This window comes from Cervus canadensis, chromosome 4 (genome assembly GCF_019320065.1).
Source record: "Cervus canadensis isolate Bull #8, Minnesota chromosome 4, ASM1932006v1, whole genome shotgun sequence".
In the NCBI taxonomy this organism is placed as follows: domain Eukaryota; kingdom Metazoa; phylum Chordata; class Mammalia; order Artiodactyla; family Cervidae; genus Cervus; species Cervus canadensis.
In genome coordinates this window covers 79,049,272-79,073,725 of record NC_057389.1, presented here as the reverse complement: position 1 = coordinate 79,073,725, position 24,454 = coordinate 79,049,272, and positions in this window count along the sequence as shown.

Genomic DNA, 24,454 nt, shown 5'->3' with positions numbered 1-24,454 from the left:
CCAGTTTGCACTCACAAAATGTTATTATTTCTGCCCACCTGTGAGCATGCCTAAGGGTAAGGGAATAGATCTAGATGCTAAGTGCCTTCAAACCACACTCTGAGAAACACTTTGGATTTAGTGCCAGTTCCTCAGAGGTCTCTGCATAATGGAGATAGAGGGGAATCAGCAGGTGTTCTACTGCCCAGTTTTATTATGTGCCTCAGGTTTATGCATGATATTTCATTTGGGAAATGATGTCAGTGCTAAAATGAAGTTTAAAACCATTGGAATACAAAACTCCTCTTTGCTTTGATACTATAACAGAAAAGTCAACTATGGTGAGGTGAAAGAGATCAGAGCTGAGTTTATTTCCTAATTCTGTCATTTATTCACTTTGGGACCTTATGCAAGATATAACTTCTCTGAGTGTCCATTTATTTGTAAAATTGAGATAATAAACTTGGTATGATTTTTGTTTTAATTGTATAAAATATGTGTGAGTACTTTAGAAGTAATAAACCCACATAAATAAAAGGCATTACAATAGTATATAAATGATTTTAAATAGGTTTCTTTATTTTAAAATACTTTTAATGAAAACTAATACAAAATTGATATTACAAGTAAGGGTGTAGGAAAGAAACAATAAAGCATACTTGATTCTACTTTTCTTGGCTACTTGCTGATTATAGGCCTTACATGACAGGTATTATTAATAGCATTGTATTGTCAACTCATTAGAGATATTAAAATAAGTGAACAGGTATCAGTCAAATGTGGTTTTCCCAAAGAGTGTGTAATTAAATAGCATTTGGTAGTTGATGGTGGTTTAGTTGCTCAGTCATGTCTGACTCTTGTGACCCCATGGACTATAGCCCTCCTGGCTCTTCTGTCCATGGGATTTTTCCAGGCAGGAATACTGGAGTGGGTTGCCTTTTCCTTCTCCAAAATAGCATTTAGTACTTAAAATGTTGAGAAACATCACTTATGTTCCCCATTGCTCCAAAATATATTAACAGTATTGGAATCCTGGAACTCTGCATCAGCTTGCTACCACACCCAGATATTTCTGAAGAATAAATGAATCCACTGTCAACCAGTGTACTCTTAATGAATTCTAGCGCTTCTGGACACTCTGGCCTTCTACACTGGTGACTAAAGGGAGACATCTTACTTGGTTTTTCTTCCTTGATTTTGCTCCTTGAGCTGTAACAACACAGTGAAGTGAAAACCCTATACAAGGATGAACGACTTTCTAGAGCAGAGCTTCCCTTGGTCATTTTTGTTTTCCCCCCTTTGGGTCCCACCACAGTTTTTCAAGGCCTCCCCATTTCAGAAGACTCTTCCCAAACAGTAGACAACTTTAAATCTCTCACCAGTAACTTGGGAGAGAAGAGGAGGGACAAAGTACTATGAAGGAATTTGAGGGAAAAAGGGAAAATATTCCAAAGAGACAATAAATCACAAAGAAAGCCAATTTAAAGAGTACTCCACTGGCAGAAAGAGCTCTAAATCTTTTTCTTTGCCAACTCTCCTGTAGAATAGTGGCCCTTTTGTCCTTATCCTTGATGTACACAGCTGATGTCCCCTGGCTGGGAGTAGAGTGAGATACAGATAGGAGAGACAGAGCCTTGAGTTCTCCATAGAAGTAAGATTTTACAACCAATGTAAATTTCTGATTTCATTTTGTTATATCATTCTTCTCCTGTCTTCCTCATATGTGATGATTCCCAGGCAACACGTTGGTAGACCTGGGGTCTCATATGACTTAGAAAAAAAATGCTATATTGACTTAATATTAAAGGATATTCAGAGGGATCATTGGTGAGAAAACTAAAATAATGATAATAATAATATATCTAACACTTTTGAACATGTCTAGTGACTAAGACCTCTTACATTATCATATTTCACCTTCATTAGGTATAAATAATTTAGGTATTAATATTTTCCAAATTTCCCATTGAGAAAATAGCACTTAAGAGAGGTTAAATGGCTTGTCCAAAGCTGCATAATTTTTTCGTGAAAAGGGTTAGGACTTATGCCCAGGATTCCCGGGAACTGGAGTCCATGCCCTCAGCCCTCTCTTTACTAACATATTCAGATAAAAATAGAACGGCTACAGGAACCATAAAAAGATTTTTAAAAGACCACTAGACTTGGTAACCACAACTTTAAATTTATACCTAGGACTATAAAAAGCAAATGTACTTTGGCAATTTTCTGGTGAATTTGTTCTGTGACTAGAGTCAGAGTAAATTAATCAGTCCTACCCGCTGGCTTGGTGATTACTAATTTCTTACTTCCTTTGAACAGTGTCTCAAAGCTATGTTAGTCAGAGAAGGCATTACTCCCTGTGGGAAAGAGGTGATTTTCTTAATTCTTCTTCATCCTTCAAACTGGAAAACACAATCTGAATTTATATCCTGGTCCTGCAAATCCACTGGAGGTCTCTTTTTCACAAAGCTTCTGTTTTCACAATAAAATCTATTCATGCCATCACAAGATATGTAGCTTGAACATTCAGTATAAATTGCACTTAATCATACTCTGTTAATGTTTTTATCAGAATTTAAGGGTTTGTCTTTCTAAGAGTTACTAAGAAAATCTGTCCCTTTTACCTTTAGGTGTGTGCTTAATTCAAATATGAAAAGATAACTCTAAACAATTATAGCCCTCAGTATGAAAAGCATTTTAAGATTAAAAAACAACAACATTAGTTATCCACCAGAATCTCTGGCAAATAAAACCCATCAAATTTCCAAACAAAAAATTCCTGCTAGACCATCCACGATAGTGGGGATGATAGTGGCCTGACTTACCACTTTATGGTCCCAACCTAGTGCAGGGCATGACATGTGGCAGATCATCACCAAAAAGTTTGGAAGAATAGATATAGAGCTACAAATCCTCTTTATACCCCCCCCTTTCTCTCATTCTGGGGCTGGCATTGCAGGAAGAAATTACCAGTGGTAGCTTGTTTTACTTTACAAAATCTTCTCACAAGGCCTATTTTATAAATTGAAATTTCAGTTTGATCAAATTGCTCCATCACCCAATATCACTGATCAGTGATTATAGTCAAGGCATTGTGAGATTATACCTGGTTCTTACCTGAAAATAAGTTATGACCTCCTCTATGGGAATTTGTTGTTATTTTTGGCCTCCTCTGGATTTTGACCTGCTTCTAACAGCCACCGGCCTTAACGAGCTGTCTGTCTAGACATACTGGCTTAATAGAAATAAGTTTTAGCAAACCTGGAATCGATAGAATGTTACCAAGGGAAATAAAGTGACAAGCCACTTTGTATCCATGCTTCCCCTTAAGTCTTTTATTTATTAATTTCTTCTACATGTGATATAGAAACTCTAAAACTCCCAGTTCTCCCTTGCCAAACAGTTGCTGAGAAACAGGTAGCATACATGAGAAGGAGAGGCTTCCCTCTTCAGGTCACAGAGATGACATTTTTTTTTCTCTTCAGTTCTTCATATAGGCTTGTTCTGATTTCTTTTAGGCCTTAGGCCTGTTTTCAAAGCTGCTTCCAGCTTTATGTAATTCTAATGATTCCTTTTTAACTTGAGCTCCACATTACACATCGTTAATGGCAAATAAATGTTTCCGCCGTTGTTGTCACCATTGCTTTATTACTGGGTTTGTGTGCGTTACTGAGTCCATTGGCAGAATCTCATTTCTTTGAATAGCTTTGCAATTTCGTGCACCTACCATAAAAACAAGCAAATTGACACCCTGCCAGGAGTAGCCAGAGGAGATCTTAGAAGAGAGTTCATAATGACACTGTTGCCATATTGCATGCCTGTAAATAATTCATTAAGTCAACCACCCTTTTGTTTTAAGCAAACACAAGCAGATGCCACTTTAAATTGGATTCAGACAACAGTCTTCAGAAAAGCATTATTGTAATATGACACTTAAAAAGAATAACATATTTGCTTTATTGATTTGTACAGTAGTAATACACAGTGATTACTTCTGTTATCCATTTTGCCTGACTCAGGCCTTGTCTCTCACTTTTATTATTTTATATTTGTGTGAATATGTGTGTGAAATCTCATTGTTAACAGCAGGACTGTGGAAAGGTAGTGAGATCAATTCATAATCAACTAAGTAAACCCAGGTGATTTACCTGGTCAACACCAGGTCTGTAATGTTAGCCCCAGAGGTGGAACTCTGCTGACTTCTTATTTTAGAAGGATATATGTAACCAGATTATTAAGTGAAATGGAACAGTTTCCAAATGAGAAGCATCTCTCTCTCATATTTAAAGGATTGATGGGTTACTGTCTTTTAGATGAATCAATGTATATATAACTGTCAAGTTAAGTTTGGGGCCAAAAATCAGGTTTATATTTTCTAAAAGGTAAGATATATCTGTGTTGACAGGACAGTTTACTTCTTGAATGTATGTATTTATTTATTAATATCTCATGTTCCAGGAAGTACTTTGCCTGACTCAAGGGGACATTTTAAAAAATCTGTGCTCAATAAACTGAGTCATTGATTATTATAGTAGTTTATAATCTAAGCTATACATTGAAATCACATGTGGGAGCTTTTACACACTACATATGCCTTGTGCCAAGAAGTTGTACGTTATTGGTCTCAATGGGCCCTGGGCAATAGAGTCTATAAAAGCTTCCCAGATAGTTCTTACATGCAGCCATATCGAAAACTATTGCAATTGTCTGTTGACTAGATGTTCTCATTTATTTGGGATGATCATTATACCTGGGAAATTTTCAACACATTTGAATCTAGTTGTTAATAGAATATGTGTTATACTTATTATCAGAAAGATATGTACACAGATATAGAATGCTGGGACTGGAAGCAAATTTGGAGATAAGGCTTCTCCATGGTGTAAATGAATAGATCACAATACTAGTTAATGTTAAGTACAAATTAATTAATGTTCTTCTCTTTTGGAAACTGTTCCATTTCCCTTAGAATATGTCTCAGGATTTTTACCCAGTTTTTATTCTATTATATATAGACTTTGTGTTGGCCAAAGTAGAAATGAATGTAAAACCATTGGGGCCAATCTAGCAAAGTCAAGAGGTATAGAGATGAGGAAGCAATCAAGGTGCTCTAGGGAAACAAGACCTTAGGTCTGGAAGGTCAGGGAGTAGAGAGAAGAACCATTGAGGTTGAAGAGTTAAGCAAGGCAGTTACCAAAGTGAGTATTGAATAATACAGTAGCAAGAACCCAATATAGAGTCTGGACTGAAAGTAATCAGTTTAGGCAAAAAGTTTGAAAACAGGCACAAAATTACAGCAGCAGTAATAGAGGTTGAGGAAATCAGCAAATGAATGGCACGCTTCCTATGTAAGCTCAGAGCTTATATAAGCTCAGGATGTGGGTTGGCCTGAACTATAGGCAGAGGCAAAGTGATGTGCCAGGCTAGAGTTAGAGGGTGAGGGAAGCTGTTGTTCATGATCAACACAGCTCAGTCAGAACTTTGATACCTAGTACAATCTCTGGGGGACACCTTTTCAAAGGGAAACCCCTAACCAGATATTCTGATTATCACTATTAGTGAATAGAGTATTAGTACTGGGTTTATTGGTTCCAGCAAGGCTCCCATGGTGATTAAAATGAGTGCTAACATTCATTCTGACCTATATAGCTAAGTAATCATTGTCCAGTGTCTCTCTTCTGTTATCATTTATAAGAAAAACAGTAAAACTAAAATTTTGAAATGATCTGCTCTTCCTGTCACTTCCAATGTTGGTATATTCACTTCAGTAAGATGATTACTTTTGTTATTCCATAGATTATATGCATAGTACATGCACTTGTTTCTTGATATTAACCTAATAAAACAACCTTATCTCTTTTTCTTTGTAATACTTGATAGTGTACATCTTCCTTCCTGAAAAACATAGAAGTCCTAGAGTGAAATATTGTAAACGAACTGATAGGGATGAACTAGAAGAATGAATTTCTTTTTAAAAAATAGATGAAATATATATTCTCTATCTATATCTATATCTATATTCTTTAAAAAGAATTAAGAGGAATCATTCTATAACATGTATGAATGTATAACATGTAACAGATCTTTAACTGTGTGTCCCTAATAACTTTTGACATAAAACTGTATAAGTTAATAGGAACATTTATGCTAACTCCTACCCAACCTCCCCCCTGCAACTTAGAATCATTTGTAATTAGTTGTTCCCAATTCTTTTTTGACTTGATAATATCATTATTTTTGTATAGCCTTGTAGAAGTTAAATCTTCAAGTATTCAAGTAGTCATGAGAAATTGTTCTTCTATTCCAGGAAATTTGTTTCAATGTATTTGGCTAGAAAAACATTCAAGAATTTCACAACTCATATCAGCGCTGGGCATTAGTAATAGTCTAATATTGATAACAGTTTGAAATTGTGTCACTTATGTGATATCTGTGATATACTGATTTTTTTTTTCTTTTGAGAGCAGAAAAGACAAGGACTGAAATCTCTTTTGGAGAGATTTACAGCATGCAACATACACAACATACAACTCCAGGCTATTTTAAGTCACAGTCGATCTTTATGGAAGAAGTAATAAATTATACAGCAATTCTTTTAATTTTTTCCTCCTAGAATTACAAGTATTTGAAGTAAACAGTGCATTCACACTTCAGAATATGACTAAGGTCATTATTTCCCTTTTAAAAAAAAAAAATTCTTTCCATCTGGGCTCTAAGGCTCAATGAAAAAAAAGAACAGTCCACTAGCTGATCAAGTCCAAACAGAGTCTGAAATTTAAACTTATTTGATGATCAGAAGGACATAGTCCTCCACATAAACCCTGGACTGTCCATTTTGTAGGGAGAGACTGAAACTGCCTGGGGATGAGATGCAGCGTCTAAGGGACAGTATAGAAATGTTCACAGCAACGTTATTCACAGTAGTAAAAAATTAGAAACAAGTCTAGAGTCCATAAATTGGAGAATTAATAAACATGGTGCTATAATTATAACAGAAACCCCTCTGCAGTAAAAAAGAAAGAAAGAAACTGGTGATATACCCAGTAATATACTGGCTGAAAGAAGTCTTCCACAGTAGTACATACTATGGGATTCCATTTATAAGAAGTTCTAGAGAAAAATCTATGGTGGGAACAAAAATAAGAACAGTGGTGGTTTCTGGAGGCCTGAAGGCAAGGTTTGACTGGGAAGGGGCATTAGGGAACTTTCTGGAGCCATGATCAAGTTCAGTGTGTTGCTAAAAGTTGTTGGTAACATAGATGCATGCATTTTTCAAAACTCAGAATGCACATTTAAGCTGTGTACTTTTCATTGTATGTCTATTTTGTATCAAAGAAATTGTAAGCAGATACCTAACTCTAACTAATGATATGCAAGGTAAAGTATTTAGGGGAAAATGTAGTGATGCACTTTAAAATACATCAAAAACTAAGATGGGTTGATTGTCTAGAGGGATGGGTAGAAGGTAAAGCAAGTATAGTGAAATGTTAATTGTAGAATCAAGGTAATGAGTTTACAGATGTTCACTGCAATATTCTTTTACCTTAGCTGCATATGTGAAATTTTTCATAATGTATCATTGAAAAAATGGGGAAGAGTCAGTGTTGAGAAAAAGTGCCTAAAAATCTGTAGGTGATTTTTCTCAAAGTCTTAGCTGACATGCTGTTTCATATGATTGAATACATGAAGATGTCACAAAATAGTACTGAAGTGTCAGCATTAGCACGGAAGGGATTTTGTCTCTTATCATGCATGTCTGAATTGTGAACTTTACTAAGCTAAAACACCCGAATGTCTCTTTTTCTGTACATAATACAAGCATATTCTTTGACTTTTTTACTTCAGGTATACTCCACCAATTGATACTGATTTTTTAAAGCTAGAAACCAAAGAGAAATGAAAACATTCTTAGTTCTAGAAATCCCCTAATAGCTAATAGGTTTGTTGTTTGTTTTTTAGCCAAGATTGGTTGTTGACTTTTGTGGGGTGGGGGAGGCTTTTCATTCACTTTCTCTCCAGGAACAACCATCCAAAACTCCTACAGGTTCTCTCTACTTTCAAAAAACCTGGCCACAGGGCTTTTCAATAGTAAGTAGTCAGGGAGATGGAAATGGCAGCCTACTCCAGTATTCTTGCCTGGAGAATCCCATAGACAGAAGAGCCTGGCAGACTACAGTCCACAGGGTTGCAAGGAGTCCAACATGACTGTGCAACTGAGCAGGCATACACACACAAAAGTACTTACACTGATTTATCTGGAATCTGATTTGTATCAGTATGATTCCTTAAAACACCTCATTATTAAGTTGCTGTTTAGTTTCCTGAAGGCTGTTGCCACCTGTGATTTTCATAGCTTTTAGAAAATGAAGGACAGTCCATATGTGGGCTGTGGGATGATTGATAATAGTCAACATTTTTGCAGTTTGTGACAAGAATGACAACTCTCTCAAGACACTGTTCATTGTGAGCCAATTCAACATACCCTTCTAAATGTTTCTTTTGACCTAGATTTATCTGTTGCTGAATAAACGATCTTTCCATATAGTCTTATATAATGTCTGATTGTTATGCAATGTTGTCTCTGACCTTTAAATCTCCTTGGCTGTTCCCTTGCTGCAACTTTATTCTGCAAGGTCAAGAATGGAGCTGTTCTAGCAGCAACTGGAATCTGTTCTTTCAGTTTGTGCTGGTTTGTTATTGATGGAGCATAAACAATGTCCAATTGCTTTGCCATAAATTTCTCAAGATTGATCCCAGCAACATTTGATTACGTGACATATGATGTGCGTGCTCAATCATGTCTGCATGGACTGTAGCCTGCCAGGCTCCTCTGTGTGAAATTTTCCAGGCAAGAAAGCTGGAGTGGATTGCCATTTCCTTCTCCAGGGGATCTTCCCAACACAGGAACGGAATCTGCATCTTTTGCTTCTCCTGCATTGGCAGGAAGATTCTTTACCACTGTATCACCTAGGAAGCCCACATTTGACTACACACACATTAAAAGCTCGCAAATTTGGTACAAATTTACTGCTACTGCCACTACTATTACTATGAATATAATAATAGTAATAAATGCCATTTTATCTTTCACTGTCCATTATGGTTCAGGCATTTTTACTGTTAACTAATCTATTATCTTTTCCTTTCTTCACTGTATGTATATCTTAAAAATAATAGACATTTATTTTATATTTGCTATCTTTTCACCACTTTTTCTCCAAATTTTCTGTGCCAGAGAGAGGGCTGTAGGGACCAAGAAAAGTCTCATCAAGCAGGAGAAGTAACCCCTAACGTGTTATTTATGTGATATTATTTATTTTATGACAAGATAGTCAAGATGTCAAAGATGGATAGTCTCAACATATGCTCCATTTAATCTCTTTGATTGTTCAAAGTTGGACTGTTATTTAAAAAAAATAGGAGCTTCTATACAACATAGCTGAAATAGTATTCAGTCTTAACAAATAGCTTGTAATACATCCAAGAAGAAAAAAAAAATTCCTTTTATCTGTCATTTTCACTAAAGCTGTGAACCTTGAATACAGAAATGGATCACATATGCTCTTTTCTCTTTATTCTATCTTTTACTCTTTTTTCCTTATTTACAAGTAGAAGTTTTTACATTAGAAAAATGCGTGATTGTTCTGATTTATTTTATACCAAGTTTATGTCTATGCCTACCATTTTCACATGCATTCACACAAATCTTCTGTTCAATTAGCCATCTGGAGTAAAGAGCCTTTCTTGTCTGCAATGTTTTATATACTGGAGATTTCAATTTCATCTAATTGCTTCATTGTAATCTTATTTTTGCCTTGTCCATAGTATATGTCATATTTTTTATTGACTGCATTTGCCCTGTAAAAGATGGGTACCTTTACTGTTTTTATGTCACAATATTTTAAAACTAGAAGTGACCTTTGAAATACCTCATACAAAGAATGAGTTCCAGAGCCATGAAGTCACCCCCGGAACCCATGTGCCCTCACTACCATGTGCCTCTTCTCTCTTGTCTTGCAAGGCTATATGTAATCTTGAACTATTTTTATTACACAACTGCTGGCTTTAACCATAAAAAAGGCAATTATTAATTTTCTGTAGAAGAAAGAGTTGAGTTACATATGCTAGGATTTTAAAGAAGGTCCTGGGAGTTTATTTTTCTCATGGAGTCTAAGAGTATAATTTGGAATCAAAACTTTTAAAAGTAATTTGAAAGGCACTGTATAATGCCATGGTTTTCCAAGTGTTAGTAGTGGTAAAGAACTTCCCTGTCAATGCAGGAGATATAAGAGACAAGGGTTTGATCCCTAGATCAGGAAGATCCCCTGGAGAGGGACATGACAACCCACTCCAGTATTCTTGCCTGAAGAATCCCGTGGACAGCCACAACTGAAGCGACTTAGCACATGTGCATGCATGCCACCTCACTCCTTCCCTCTCTCCAGCCCTCTCTCTTTCTGTCTCTCTCTTTCACATACACACACACACATATCTCTTTGTGTCGTTTTCTCCCTCTTTCCCTCTCCAAATGCTGTATGAAACACTAAAGATAAAATGATAAATGAGGCATAGACCCTGTTTTAAGGAGCAGGAGCCCATGATTCCTAAGGAAGACAGAGAAGTAAAGCCATGTGATATTTGAAGTCAGGTAGTAGAGCAAGCTCTTCATTTAGAAAGGAGAAGGAAGAGTTAGAAGAATAATTTAGGAATGCCTCCTTGAGGAGGTCGTGCTTAAACTGGATCTCCAAGGATGAGGAGGGATTAGCATGTAGACAGAATCGAGCTCTTGGTAGGCAAATACCATTGGCAACAACCAGATGGCGAGCCTATAAATTACCTCTTTACATCCAACGCACACAGTCAGGAGATGCTCGCCGCCACCCTTGCTGTGCTGTACTCAGTCGCTCAGTCATGTCCAACTCTCTGCAGCCCCACGGACTGCAGCCCACCGGGTTCCTCTGTCCATGGGGATTCTCCAGGCAAGCGCACTGGAGTGGGTCAGCATGCCTTCCTCTAGGGTGTCTTCCCAACCCAGGAATCTAACCTAGATCTCCTGCATTGCAGGTGGATTCTTTGCCATCTGAGCTATTAGGAACCCCAAGAATACTGGAGTGGGTAGCCTATCCCTTCTCCAGGAGAACTTCCCAACCCAGGATCTCCTGCACTGTAGTCAGATTCTCTACCATCTAAGCTACCAGGGAAGCCCTGCCACCGTTGTTATCACAAATATATTCACTATATTTACCATGTTCTCATCAAGTATATGTAAGTAGCAGTTTTTATTGGAAAAGAAGAGGAGTAGGGGGCACAAGATAGAGAAAATGGAGAGATTACTAATTATGGAGTCAGTAGTTCTAGAACCCTCAGTCAGCTCCATCCCTCTAATCTACAAGATAGTGTTTAAGTTCACTTAACTTTAGTCTACTAGTATCTTTACTTCCTCACAACCTAATGGTCAATATCAAATGAGAAATAAGGAAGTACTGTTAGAAACTGTATAGCATTAGACAGATACAGCTATTACTTTCTACGTATAATGTGCCTATAATAACCCTCTATGTGTACCAATAGCACTAATGTTTATACATCCAGGGAACAGAGGAAGCCTGTGCTATATCCCACACTGATAAACACATGTCTATTTGTACTTTTCCTTAAAGACCTTTTCACACTTGTGATATTTAATGTTTTCTTTTTCTTCTAGGTCTGAGATTGTCTTATTCACCTCCATCTTCTCTGCACCTAGTAAATTGCCTAAAATATGCTGAAGGGGATATGCCAACCTAATACTCAGAAAATATTTACTGAATGTTAGTAAATATTTGGAATGGAATTTTAAAACCTGAATTATATACCTGATAAACTCTTCCCTAGCTCTATAGACATAATTTTTTATATTTTACAAAAAAAAAACAGGATTTGATTGCATATGTTAATTTTCAGTGGGGTTTTTTCAATGGTCCTTTTGGCCAACTGTGATCTATTTGAACATACATAGGTTTATTCTTAGGCACATTCCATGTCTTCAGTATATATTTGTTAGGTGCCTACATTATAGATTTATGGTGTGGAGTTATGTCCTGTGCACAAAAACAAGTATCTGATACTTGTCACCTATATAAAGTTAGCAGCACATGTTTAAGAGAGCAGGGAGGGATTCAGGCCAAAACATTACAGTAATTTAAAGGAAGGAGAAATGTGGGATGGTAGAGAATGATTTCATAGAATATTTTTACATACTAGCTCACATTTATTGAATGCTTGCCAAGTGCCAGGCATTGTTCTAAACTTTTTATATATATATTAACTCATTGTATGCTTAGAACAACATTTGAATTAGGCCCCATTATACACTCATTTCAAATATAAGGAAATTATAGCTGAGTGATGTTAAATAACTTGCTAACAGAACTAAGTCTGATCCTACACAACTCCAGTACCTACATTCATAATTACTATCCTTTACCTCTTTCAATACAATGTTCAGAGCCAAGTCAAATGTAGTTGCTTAGAGAAAAGGATGCTGATGAAGGATGAGGGAAGAGTGAGTAAGAACAAAGGTAGGGAGCTGGGATGAGAGCAGCCCCATCAGAATGTAGAGTTCCTTCTGAAAGAATAGAAGTCCCATCTGGCAAGTTCGATGAGTTCATTATGAAGCCTTGAGTGATATGGTGAACAAATTAAACTGTGCCATTTGGCAGTGAAAACTGGATATCAAGTTTTCAGTCGGTCCTGAAAACATTAATACAGTGGTGTGCAGAGGTTTGCAACAGGACCTGTACCTTTCAGCCTTTGAGGCAACCATTGTTTTTCCAGAAAGTAGAGTGTGCCTATCTCTGAAAACGCTGCTGTTTTCACCACTCTGATCATCATCTATATGGCATTCCTTAACAGCCCCTGATTTATATTTGGGCATCTGTGAGTTTCCTAGGCTGAGTCAGTTATTGACTTGGATTCCTCTAAAAAGAATGAGAGACAAACTTGCATTGATCTTAGGACTTTACCTTGAGATATTTATGTCAGGGAATGTTTGACGGGAGGATTCCTACATGCTGTCTCTCATGAGTCCTTTGTCCCTCTTCAAGCGGAACAGCACGCTGCTCCCAGGGACTGAGGTCATTGTGTGAGGCAAGCATGAGTCTCCTTTAGTAAACATTCTCCTTAGGACAAAACAGCTTAATCTCCTTCCCCTTTCTTGAGATATGGATTGTCTCCTGACCTTGTGGTAACAGTTGCTGTACATTTGGTTTTCTGATCTCTATCATTCCCGAAAGAAGTTTCTTGTACTGCAGCCTATATATACTCATAGAAAAATCATTAAAGCACCTTTGCTCCATCAGAGCTTAGGTCCCCGGGGCTTTTTGTCTCTCTCTCTCTCTCTTTCTCTCTCTCTCTTTCTCTCTTTCACTTTCTTATCGTCAACTCCGCACCACAAGGTTCCGGTCCATTAAAGGACCCCAACATATTTAGACAAAGGCTAGAGTGGAGTATGGGTGAGCTAGTCTGAGAATGAGTTGAACGCACAACCTATAGAGCACAGTGAGGATCATATTAAACACAGCTCAAGCCCTCTTGATAGCACTGATCTCTGAATCCCATGTGCCTGAAGGGCCCAATTTGTGGCCTTTTCAGATGCTAGAACCATTCTTTTCCCTGTGTTATTTAACCCATCTTTTTATTCATTGCAGTAAAAATCACCCTAAGTAATCCATTGCCCAGTGCTTAGATTTCCCCTGATTTTAGGACATATAAAATCTCTACCTGAGCTTGGTGACACAGCTCATAATATTATCTCCCCTTTTTTATGATCCCTTCCTTGTGACCTCTTCACCAGGACAAATCCCAGTGATTTTTCATCATTCAATTCTGAAGCCTCAAATCCCAAGTCAGTATCTTTTGTTTTTTTTTTCCAGGACTGCTAAAGTCCCTGCAATCTTGAGCTTGTGAAGCTCCTAGTGACCAAGGAATAGCTGTATATCACACCCAGAGCTTTCACATCAAAGTACTCAGTGGAGACTTCATTCTGCTCAAAATGACAAATTAAAACGAATCCCAGAGCTTTATTCTTAAAGAACATAAGACATGTTTTCTTTTTGAACATTTCATTGCACTGTCTTCAGAATCAAGCTCTCTAAAGAACATTATTATACCTTGAGATTCTTGACACATTTCCTAATAATTTGAAGCTCCTGACATTAATACAATAAAAGATTGCACTTCTGTAAAAAAAAATCAATCTTTTTGGCAATCGTCCTAAAAATCTGTAGAGATTAAATTCACTTCCCAGACGTTGCTATTTCATATCAAATACAGAGTCCCACAGTATAATTAAGATAGTTGTAGAACCGTATATTTCATACCCTAGCTGTCTGCTTTAAACTATCTTGAAAAGTTCAAAAATAATAAGGAAGCTACATCTTAACCAGAGTAATTACATTTGCTAAGCAGAATGGGATGAGCAAGAGCTATGTAAAGGAATAAAATAAATCCACCAGAAAATCAAGAATTTCTACATTCATTCTGATATATAAACCTTGCTGATAAAAGAAAAAAGGCTCACCTCCAGTTACAACTCCCAGGAGAATGGCAGCTATTATCCCCTATTGAGTTGGTACTTACCATATACAGCCTGAACAATTCATACAGAAAAATAAACCGTAACATTCCTGTTTATTATTACTTTAGCTGAGAGGTGGTGACATTAAACAGTTCTGCACTGCTGCTATCAATCAGCAGGCCGGTGATGTTCTCAGCATGGGACTAAGATTCCTTGGAAACCATGCTCATCAAAGCAACCAGCTGTCAGAATTCTTCAAATTAAACTGTTATTATGGTAGTATTCATTAGTCAGTTACTGACTATTAAGATATTTTTATATCGGCACCATTGACATTGGCTGTTGCTTTTTAATATGCAAGTTATATATAAACATGATTCAGTGGCTCATGTGAGGATGACAGACTCTATTAGAGCTTGGTGTCCGCTGTCTAAAGGCTGCAGCAAAGGCCTCCTGTCTCATCCATGCACACTTGAATTTCCCTGAGAAGTTGGATGTTTGTTCTGGTGGTTGGACTAGGGAGAAGGGTAGTAATAATACATTTCAACACTAGTATTTGCCCGGCAAAGTGATAGCTCAACATCAGAAATTATAACTCTGAAAGCTGTTTCTGAGCCCCTGATGACAGTGGTTTATGCTTCTCCAGCTTGATAGTTTGGATTTCCTTTTTGTATGAGTTGCTAGGCACATGTTTAACTTTTGCTAGAAATCCAGAATCAAACAAAGGATGTCAAATAGGGTGTGTAGAGAAGTAAAAAGGAAAATCAGTATGCAAGCTCTGATAGGAGAAAAAATGGGAAAATACTTCGGTTCTTATTAATTTAAATAGTATCCTTGGCATTTAGAAAAGTTCTTAAGCTTTAGTTTTTAGTTTCAAGGCAAATTTGACCTAAATAATTTTACTTCAACTAGAAAAGAATGTGTATTAAATGCTCACTAGCCTAGAAAGAGCGATATATTATTTACACACATAGCACAAACTCCTTCATACATAGAAACCAAGACCTTCTAGTTTTCCCCTTCCCTCATGTTAATACTCATATAGCATATAGAACAATAGTCTGTTTTGTTGAAATGGAGAATATTTAGTTCAAATTGTTTATGTTGTAGATGAAGAAAGAGAGATTCAATGCATTAGGTAACTGGTGTTGGCCTTAATTTTGTTTTTCTCCTCTATTTTCAAAATCATCTTGGATCTCCCCATTCCACATAGAAGTCAAGCCATTTCCAGGTCCTCACATGCATGAAGATGCCAGCAGACTGTGTATAAATCATCTTTACCTTTGCTGCAAAGAAGTGTGGAATTAGTCATTTTCTTTGACCCAGATTCTGAGATCCCTATTTGAGAGTCAACATCAGGGTAGGGTTTTATTTGGTGTGTAGGGGTCAGTGTGAACCGTTGATATCACGTTAATAGCTTGTGAAACCATTAACTTTCAGGAGTTTTGCAAAAGCCATCAGCATCATGTTAATGGCTTGAAATGATGGGCTATGGTTGGATGGACTCTTTACACCATGGAAACTGGCAAACACTACAAGTCAAGCAGTGTTGGTGGTTGTTTCTTCTGGAGATTTGTTTGTTCTCCATTTATTAGCACATGGCTATTTTGCTGCTGAGTCTCTTTTGTAATGCTCAGAATGCAGGAGCAAAGTGAGTACTCTGCTAACAAGCATTGCCACTATCACTCCTCATAAATTCATTCAGCAAAGAGTTACCATTTTTCAGGCACTTTGGCCACCTTATCCCATTGTGCAGCACAAGTAAAAAATATCAACCCACCATCTGCATGGAAACCTCAATTAAGTCTTGCATCTGCCTGGAAGAAGGAAGACACTTTTGTAAATCTCTCAAAGGGACTCATAAAGCCATGGGAGTATGCTTTGGGACCTGCAGCCCTGTGTTTGTCAAGAGTGCTACTTTTTATTAATTTCCTAGAGAGACCTGTGGGCTCTGCATTTGCTGAAGATATGGAAATGAACAAGGCAAAGTTGTGATTTCACACCTCACCTTCAAGGAAGGGGACAAAATGAACATGATTTGGGAAAAGGATGGTGCCTTGAAGCAATGCTCTAAGGAGACGTGAGAGAGATGGAAGGTGGTGGGAGGGGGGCTGCTTTGGGTCAGGAGTTCAGGACAGGCCTCTCTGTGGTCTTGGGGAAGAGCACTGCAAAAGGAGAGCAAATGCCCAGAGTCAAGAGTGAGTTTGTGCCACTCAAGAACCGAAAACACCCAAGGTGACTGGAGGAAAGTAAGATACCTAGAGAGGGGTATAAGATGGGAACAGTGAGAACAGGGGCCTTTCTTGTCTATAGGATGGGATTTGGGTTTTATTCTGTGTAGTGAGAAGCTACTGGGAAGATTTAAACAGAGAAGTAATTTGCATTTTTTAAACGATCACTCAGACTTCTGTATGGAAATTAGACTGTAAGGAAAGAAAAGTACACACAGGAGACCAGTTACAAGAATGAATCCTGCTGTCCCACACCTGAGTGCACACTTCCCAAGACAGGACGTCTTTGTGTTTTAATTTTTATTTATTTTAGAACCTTGCCTCTGAAGCCCTCCTGGTTCAATTACCACTCACCAGTTCAAGGACCCAACTTTCACCTCTGTAAGCATTTGGTTTTCCTTGAATTGTTTATAAATTATTTTTTATTAACTGTATATCATGGTGTATTTACTGAAATGATTTAAAAGATAGTTTAAGGAGCACGGGACAATGGAAATAGAGCACCAAGCATGGGAAAAATATGGCCCTTACATACCAAAATCAATTTATTTGCAATCTCACCTAGGGTTGTTATGAAATAATAACTCTTTCAGGACTGAGACAGTCTTTTCTAAATCGGTATTTGTCTACTCTGGAAGCATGCTGATGTCATCTGAGGATTTTTAAAAATACCTATGCCCAGGTGTAACCCCAAGAGTTTCTGATTTCATTGGTCTACGGGAGAATGAAGACACTGCAGTGTTTTAAAGCTACCCAGATAATTCTAATGTATAACCATGGTTGAATATCATTCTTCCGAGTGCCTGGGCTTTTGGCCGAGACAAAAGGAAAATTGGTTGACTCCATGTGGCACAAAAGCAGCATCACCTATCACCTTTGAGCCTGGAAACATGAGTAGCAGCAGTGTTTTCTGTTTTGTTTTCCCATGAAGAATAGACAGTTCATTTTACATTTTAGGCCCCAAATGGTAAGAGAGTATTTCTAGAACTTAGGGCATGAGCTAAATAGAGATGTCATCTATCCCAAGAAAGAGATGTAAGCCGTCTCAAATACTAGATTTCTAGAAGTGAGTGTTTGCCATATAGAGACTGATTCTATTCTATTTTTATTCAGTGTAAAATACAAATCTGAAGTGGGATAATGGGAGAGTCCCCTCCTATAATTCCAGTCACTCAGATACTCAAATCTTAGAAGGAAACGTACATCCAAATAAATGTCAAAAGAGCTCGCTCATGCTTTTTAACCACCTGCCCCCAATATCTTCACCTTCCAGAAAATTAACATTCGTCAGGGAATGGTGCAAAAAACAAAACAAAACCAGAGTTGGAGAGTTTCAGGAAAGGGGAAGAAAATGAGGAAAGGACATGCACTGCTCTCCTAATTTCCATCAAGCATTGTAAGGGACTTTCCCCAGATTATCTCACTTACCATCAAAATAACCCGTTATTAATATCACCTCCATTTTGCAGTTGTTGAAACTGAAGCTTTCAATGTTAAGTGATTTTTTTTCAAGATCCCACATCTAGAAAACAGCCGAGAAGGAATCAAATTCAATATCCCATATTCTTTCATTGTACTATAATTCTTTCTCAGATAAAATCAGGTGGGGCAAAGGTGCTTAGAACTGGGAAAACTGGAAAACAGATCATGGAAAATCTGGAAAATTAATAGAATAAAGAAAGACAAATGTCAAAAACATTTTTCTTTCCTGTTCTTTCTGGAGAAGAGGTACTGTATCGAGGTTTCCAAGGAGGAATTTCACGTGGAATATGGAGGGATTGCCCAGCTATAAAAGCCTTCATGGACCAGTCAGCAATGACATGGACTGCAAAATGTGGGAAAAAAGAGAGGCATCTTAGGTTAGAAGCACATAACACCAAGCATCGGCAGATTGCTTTATGTGTTAAAAGACAACTCTTCCTTTTCCTCATCTCTCCCATAAAAGCATTACAGGGAGACTGACTTTGAAATGGCTTTTTTTTTTTTTTCATTTTTTCTTTGTCAAACTATGACATTCAAGAAAAATTCCTGTCAGCTTCTATGTTTATTTTACATAAAAGCTCATTCATCATGGTGATACAGAAGAAAAGGTCTTCGGTTCTTTTTCTTTTTCAACCTGCAAAGGGATTTTTAGAGTTCTGCAGAGTGGACCTGTTCTTTCCCATGGAGCAAGCATTTGCCGAAAGGAACCAAGGAAATGGAAGCCAGCATTTTCTATCTGCTGCAACCCACTCAACCAGTTCATTTTGAGCACTTTGACACCTTGCTTCTCGTTAAACAACAATTTCATATAGAGCTCCACTTTCCATTATGAAATCATTGTCATTGCTAAAGGGACAAAACAGCTTCTTCTCAACAAATAGAAATCTTGATTTTAGCCATTTACTCCAATCAGCAACTAACCTCCTGTCAAACTAAAAGAAATGCAGTGGCACACAGATTTTCATAAAGGTTTATGAATACTTTCCAACATGTTGCTTTTTCAAAGTTCTTCCAATTATTCTCTTTAAGGTTCTTTCAAATTTCTAAGTCTTTGAGAAATCTTATGTGTCCTTATAAATGGCTAGTGGACATCTGTATTCTGCCCATCCATGCAGTGTATACGGACCTTTTTCTTTGTTTTATTTTGAGTTCCAAAGACCAAAACAAAAAAAGTTGAACACAAAGCAGTCACTCTTTGCAAAAGGTTGGGATGATATCAGAGGCTGCCAATCAGGTTATCTGTTAGGGAGGCTATTTGAATCCTGCCGCCTCATTGGTTTCCTATTGTAAAGGCTGCTTTAGCCCTTTTGTACACTTGGGGAAATTTTTATTCATTGCATTGTCATATCTGTGAAATAGAACTGTTTGATGACAACACTGCTGTGAAATAGAAGGTAACCTTTGCTTCACTATCAGGCAACTGGGGAAATGCAGTCATATCTCAGGGCTAAGAGTGATGTCATTAAAAGGCAAGGCTGTTAAAAGAGAAACACAGAACAGTGGACTTCCACTACATTCTCCCTAGTAGGAAGACATTCCATCCAGGAACAAATGTCGTGGCTGGGTAGGATTACTCCTGGAGTTCCAGTGCCACGCTGGAACAAAAGGGGTTGATAGCTGCCAGGAAACCAAACTGTGACATAATGCGAGTATATCATGATGTAGTTGTGTTTCCTCTCTTTTTGTTTTGTTGCCCTAAGCAAGAGAACTTTATAAATAAAACTCCAAGGCAGAGGACCAAACATGGTGTTGGAGACTAATTTTCCAAATTAGTAACCATTCTAAACTATAACGTCTAGCTCAGGGTTTGAGTTGGTACTCTTCTTATCTTAACCTAATATAGAAGCAGCTCTTCTTTTGGGGAATGCCTGGGTATCCATAAAAAGGTGATCATAAAGATTCTCTTTATATGCTGCTATATTCTGAATAATAACTTTTCTTAAGTGTGTGCTATATTCTTAAGCTCAGTATTAAAGAAATGTTTAACTGTTGCTCTTACCAGCAGTATGATAGTTTAATCACCAAGTCATTGTTCACTCTTGCAACCCCAGGGACTCTGCCAGGAGTCTGCCAGGATCCTCTGTCCATGAGATTTTCCAAGCAAGAATACTGAAGTGGGTTGCCATTTCCTTCTCCAAGGGATTTTCCCGAACCAGGGATTGAACCCCAGTCTTTTGCGTCACAGATGGGTTGTTTACTGACTGAACTACCAGTGAAGCTGGGTGGGTACTAAAGACCACTTTTTCAGCTGCCATTTCCATTATTTGAGGGTCAATTGTTCTTCTGATTCTAGGCAACTCTGGTATCTTCAGTGATTTATTATTCACTTTGTGAATTTTTTGGACCCTTTCTTTGTTTCCTTTCTCTCTCCCACTGCATTATCTTTACTTCACCATTCACTCTTACACTTCTATCTTTCCAAATAGAGATCAAGGATATAGGGCTGAAGCCAGGCAGCATGACTCCTTGGAAAAATGGATGAGGACTGGATGGGTGAGGAAGTACTGGAAATTCTTGGCTGAATACAGTTTTAAAATTTTCTATGGGTTTTATTATCTCTGCTCTTATTCTTTTCCCATCCAAAATTATAGCTGAAATATAACAGTTCTGTGTATCTGCATCTGGATATAATGTAGTCTGTGCACTCTGCCTGTAAAGATGCTTGGATTGGTAAAACATCTGGAGAAAAAGAGGGGCTTTGATACTTATCTAAACTTTGGATGTTGTCATTTTTTATTTTCCTATCCATTGTTTATAAAAGAATAAGATTTTCCACATTGTTGATAGAAATTGTATATTGAAATCATATGGAGATCTTTTTTTAAATTACACATGTGCTGTGTCCAAGCCTGGAGATTCTAATTTAGTTTTCTGTATTGGGGATCAGGATGTATGCTTTTTAAAACTTTTCAGGTGATTCTTAACTAGGCCTCTAACTGAAAACTGATAGGGTGAAGACAAATTTATTTTTATGTTTTCTGTGATGGTATTACTTTGACTCATAAAAAAAGGTTGTCACTACTTTTCTATCTACTATCCATTATTAAAAGAATCCTCTGGAGTTTGTATAAATGATTTTCATTTACATACACATTTCCATAGGTGAAATTTTTAAAAGTTCCACTCCACTGAGTTACATGCTGCAATCGTAATTGCTATATTCATTTTAGTCAGCAAAATTAGATTTCTCAATCTCACCAATTAGAGAACAGACATAAAAATACCTGTGGTAAGAAGCTTAAATTTGGATCATCAAAAAAGCAAGAGAGCTCCAGAAAAACATCTATTTCTGCTTTATTGACTATGCCAAAGCCTTTGACTGTGTGATCACAATAAACTGTGGAAAATTCCAAAAGAGATGGGAGCACCAGACCACCTGACCTGCCTCTTGAGAAACCTTTATGCAGTTCAGAAAGCAACAGTTAGAACTGGACTTGGGACAATAGACTGGTTCCAAATAGGAAAAGGAGTACGTCAAGGCTGTATATTGTCACCCTGCTTATTTAACTGATATGCAGAGTACAACATGAGAAACGCTGGGCTGGAGGAAGCACAAGCTGGAATCAAGAATGTTGGGAGAAATATCGATAACCTCAGATATGCAGATGACACCACCCTTATGGCAGAAAGTGAAGAACTAAATATTTTCTTGATGAAAGTGAAAGAGGAGAGTGAAAAAGTTGGCCTAAAGCTCAACATTCAGAAAACTAAGATTTTGGCATCCGGTCCCATCACTTCATGGCAGATAGATGGGAAAACTGATCAGTCCTGGGTGTTCATCGGAAGGACCGATGTTGAAGCTGAAACTCCAAAACTTTGGCCACCTGATGCGAAGAGCTGACTCATTTGAAAAGACCCTGATGCTGGGAAAGATTGAGGGTAGGAGGAGAAGGGGACGACAAAGGATGAGATGGTTGGATGGCATCACCAACTTAACAGACATGGGTTTGGGTAGACTCTGGCAGTTGGTGATGGACAGGGAAGCCTGGCATGCTGTGGTTCATGGGGTCACAAAGAGTCAGACACGACTGAGCGACTGAACTGAATAAACCAAAGATTGGATTATGCATCAGAAATATGGGTCTGATCACATCTGTGCCCTTAACTCTAGAGCTCAGTATCTGCATTGTTTAAATATGGAGTTGGTTAAGGTAAGCCCTGGGGTCCTCTTTGGCTTCAGCATTATGGGATGCCATTTACATTCTAGTCTTGTGTGAAATGGACTGGCAGTTGCTAACTAAACAAATGCATGAGGGGTTGCCTTTGCTGCTCTCCAGAGGACTACTGTAGCTATGGAGTCAGGAGTACCCAGGAGCTACCCTTTCCCTGTGCCATCTGCCCCAACCAGGAATGGCTTGGTCCAAACAACCTGTTATCTAGGTAATGGGCCTTAGACTGTCAGATTGCCTGTCAATTTAAGTTCCTTTGGATTCATGACCCTTAAAGGTATTAGTTTCCTGATTGACTGACTGATGATGACTGACATGTATACACAATTAACTCTTAGTTTCACTAGCCCTAAAATGAGACCCATATGTTCCTAATCCACACATGTGTGTTAGTCTGTCTTCCTACAGTGGAATCACAATCAGGTACTTCAAACGAAATGTAGACTGGTGATTTTTAAGCACTTTGGCAGTCATGCAGAATTTCCACTCCATTGACTGATCTGTACCACACTTAGTAATGCTTATCTTTTACATATGATTTTACAGCCATTTATAAGAGATTGAGCATAGAGAAGTACACTTTCTTTTTTTTTCTTTGCCAAACCATACTTAAATTACCCTTGATTAAGAGTTTTTCTCTATTTTTGCCTCTGGGTGTTTGTTACAAACAACTTTTCTACTAAAAAAAATCTTTAAAAAATATGCTGTACATAGTTAAATATTAACACATTACACATACTTATGTGTCAATAGGTGATTCACAAGAATAGTTGCTTTTTTGTGCATCTGTGGTGTAAAGTAGATACTCACTGAATTCCTTCCTTTAATTTTGGAGTGCCCACTATTTCTTGAATATGGTGTTGAATGAGACTTGCATGGGTAGATTGTAGACCTAAGAGTAATCTCTCCATTTAAACACATGCCACATACTTTTGCTCTTAGAATCCTTCAAAGTAGTTTACTTTTAAAGTAGGAAGAAATAAACTATTTTCTATATCATACTTCCTGAGAGTTGTAAACCACTGAAGGAACAATATCTATTCTTTGTTTTTACTGGTGGTTCAGATGGAAAAGAATCTACCTGCAATGCAGGAGACTTGGATTCAAATCCTGGGTCAGGAAGATCCCCTGGAGAAGGGTCTGGCAACCCACTCCAGTATTCTTGCCTGGAGAATTCCATGGACAGAGGAGCCTGATGGGCTACAGTCCATGGGGTTGCAGAGAGTCAGATGCAATGGAGCAACTAACACACACACACCCTCTAAATAATAGTTATCAGCATTTTACATGTGTCAGTACCCTAGACTATCACACACTTTTCTCACCTGCCCAAATGTCTACCTACTGTATCTTCATACATTCAATGAACATCCAGTGAGTATCTACTGTGGATTAGTTCTTTACAAGGCAGTGGGAAAGAAGACACTGTCCCGATGGAGCAAGGAAGACTAATGAATTAGTAAAGAAGTACTAATGAATGAGTAAAGAAGATAATTTCAAGCATATTAAATATTATGAAGGAATATCCTGATGATCTGAAACAGACTCGGGGATTATTTTGTATTGGGAAGAGAGAGAAAACTGTACTGAGAAGGTGGCAATGTAAATTGGACTTTAATTTTAAAAAAGTGGAGGGGGGAGCCAGAGGTGATGTAGAGAAAGAGAATCAAAGCAGTGGGAAGAGTAAAGGCTAAGACACCAAGACTGCCACAAATGTGGTGCATTCGAAGGAAGAAAAGTCAGTGGTGTGAGCAAGATGGAGAATGGAGAAAAGCATCTGAGAGAAAAGTGAGTCATGGCAGAAAGATTGGACTTTATTTTAAATGCAAATGTAAGCTACAAGAGAATTAATCTGCATGCAGCGGGGAGTCCTGAAAGGTAGCACTTGATTTATATTTTAAAAATTAGTTACTGCTTGGAAGTTGGATTATAGGGAGCAACAGTAGAGGAAATCAGTTAGGAGGAAACTATTGTCTTTATTATGGTATACTTATGAAGCACAGAGAGGAGTCTTCTATGTTTTAAGTATTCAGTGA